This window comes from Camelus ferus, chromosome 9, assembly GCF_009834535.1.
Source record: "Camelus ferus isolate YT-003-E chromosome 9, BCGSAC_Cfer_1.0, whole genome shotgun sequence".
Lineage (NCBI taxonomy): Eukaryota > Metazoa > Chordata > Mammalia > Artiodactyla > Camelidae > Camelus > Camelus ferus.
In genome coordinates, this window is record NC_045704.1 from 44,750,263 (window position 1) to 44,752,928 (window position 2,666).

Consider the following 2,666-nt stretch of genomic DNA (forward strand, 5'->3'; position numbering starts at 1 on the left):
GGTTTGTTGCTTCATAGTTGGGCAACCTTGGGCAAGTCAGCTCATTTCTCAAAGCCTCAGTTTCCTCATCAGTAATATTGGGAAGTTGTTAAAACCGCTGTGGGGAGTAAATAAAGTTATTGCTGTGGTGTGTATGGTGTGTGCCTGCATCCTTGTTCATGCCAGGTGCTGAATCTCTTGCCTTAGGGAGCCCAGAATTGTGTGTGTGTTGGGGTGGGGGGGGTCACTGGTAGGTGCTCAGACATGTGCAGTAGACAAGTAATGCTGGCGGCTGTGTCAGGAGGCAGTGGGGTTGCTCTGGGGTGGAGGATGACTTTCCAAAGCTGCGCAGAGCCAGAAATGAAGCCCAGCTTCACCACACACACACACACACACACACACACACACACACACTGAGATCTTGAATCCACTCTCCTATTTTGTGCTTCCTGTTTTTCTCGTGTTTTTTGTGTTTATTTCTCTTTTGGATTGATAATTTTTTATTAATGTCTTTTTTTGTGGGTAAGGGGTAGTTAAGTTTATTTATTTATGTATTTATTTTTAATGGCAGCACTGGGGATTGAACCCAGGACCTCATGCATGGTAAGCACGTGCTCTACCACTGAGCTATACCCTCTCCTCATTATTGCTTTTTTTCTCTTCTATTAATTGAAAATTATACATTGTGTTTCTTACTCTTTTTCCTTTTAGATTTCTTAGAAATTACCACATGCATACTTATCAAGATCTTAAGTTAGTCCATCACTTTACCTTTCTCTTTTGTAATACAAAATTTGAAAACATCTTAACTGTCTCTACCCACTCCTGACTGTAACTTTTTGGTTATGTACTTTAATTCTACCTGGCTTTACTATGAGCTCACAGGGCATTATAATTCTTGTTATATTATACAGCCAATGTTTGTTCAGCTTTACTCATATATTTACCCCCTTTTGGGGGGCTCTTTATGCCTTCTGGTATCTCAGATCTTTAACTGAGATCATTTTCTTTTTGCTTAACATATATCCTTTATAATATCCTTTAAGAAGAGTTCCCTGGTTACACATTCTCTCAGATCTTGTTTGTCTGAAAGTGTGTTTGTTTTATGCTCATTCATGGAATGTATTTTTCCTGAATAAAGAATTGGGATGTCAGGTCCCTTCCACTCCTGGCTTCTGTTGTTCCTATTGATAAAATAGGCTGTAGTCTGAGCACATTGACATTTTCTTTGGTTCTCTCTCCCTCTTTCTCTCATGTGTCTTTTGCAATTTACTATGTGTTTAAGGCCGTATTTCTTTCTTTTCTTCTTCTTTTTTAAATTCTCGTTGAAATTGGGATTCTTTTTTTTTTTTTTTACTTTATTTTCTTTAAATTTTTTTCTTTTTTGGAAGGAGGTAAATAATTAGGTTTATTTATTTATTTATTATTTTTTAATGTTGGTACTGGGGATTGAACTTAGGACCTCCTGCACTCTAAGCATGCACTCTGCCACTGAGCTATACCCTCCCCCTCCTTGGGATTCTTAACATCTGTGAATGTTATCTCTTATCATTTCTGGAAAATTCTTAGCCAGTTATCTCTTCCAAGTATTATCTCTCCCCATTTTCTCTCTCCTCTCCTCCTAAAACTAATCATAGTTCAGTCTTTTCCAAGTCTCTTAAGCTTTATTCCATATTTTCTGTCTTTTGGTCTCTCTGTGCTGTTTTCTGTTGCTTATTTTTAATCTACCTGCCAGTTCACAAATTACCTCTGTAGCTAAATCTAATCTTCCATTGCATTTTAAAATTTCAGTTATGGTATTTCTCATTGCTGGAAGTTCCATTTGCTTCTTTCTCAAGTTGGTTAGGTGGCTCTTTATAGTTTTCTACTTCCTGCAGATATTTTCAAGCTTGTCTTTTATTTCATTAAACATAGTGAGCATGATGGTTTTATAACCTATACTCGATAATTCCACTATCTGAAGGTATATATGCCTGTGTCTGCTGTCTGTTGTCTCTGCTGGTTCTTGTTCATTGTTTCCTTGTGTGCTTGGTTATTTTTGGCTTGTGTACTGCTCAAAATGTACTTGAAAATTTATTATGAAGATACCTTCCTCCAGAGAGGGCTTACCTGTCCTTCTGCCAGGTACCTCAGGGTAACAGTAGTCCGGGAATGCTTTGAACTAAATTCATGACTTGAGGCTTTTTGACCATCAGTGATGTGGATTAGGGCAGCTACTCTGTATGAAGGCTAGCTTGTGGTTATAGCTTCTCAGGGACATCCCCACCCCACTTCTTCTGCATTCCCTTGGAGGTGAGTCCTTGTAGGGGGCTAGCTTAATCTAGGAGGGTTCCTGGTAGATTGCCCACTTGTGGAGGAAACTAGGTTTTAAAATTTGTCCACATTGCCCATCAAGGCCATTCACACTGAGATTCACATATACCTGTATCTGCAAACACCCACAGAGCCAACATGACTGGTACTCCTTACTTTTCTAGGTTCTTGCCTCTCCTTTAATTTTGACCTATTCCTTTCTCTCTTGCCAGTTCTTCGGTGCTTTTTAAGAAGGATTTTTTTGTGGTCCATCTAGCATTTTGGGTTGTTTTCAGCAACACTGTTCTCTAAAACAGAAGTTAGCAGATCTCATTCTGTGTGATTTTTTTTTAATTGAAGTATAGTTGATTTACAATATTATATTCATTTCAGGT

At 38.4% G+C, this 2,666-nt stretch overlaps 1 non-coding gene across 1 annotated transcript; it reads right to left on the reverse strand.

Moving 5' to 3' along the window:
* Positions 1 to 544: 544 nt before the first annotated feature.
* Positions 545 to 616, reverse strand: TRNAG-ACC. The gene has a single exon. It is a non-coding gene; the product is annotated as a tRNA-Gly (tRNA).
* Between the last annotated feature and the right edge of the window lie 2,050 nt (positions 617 to 2,666).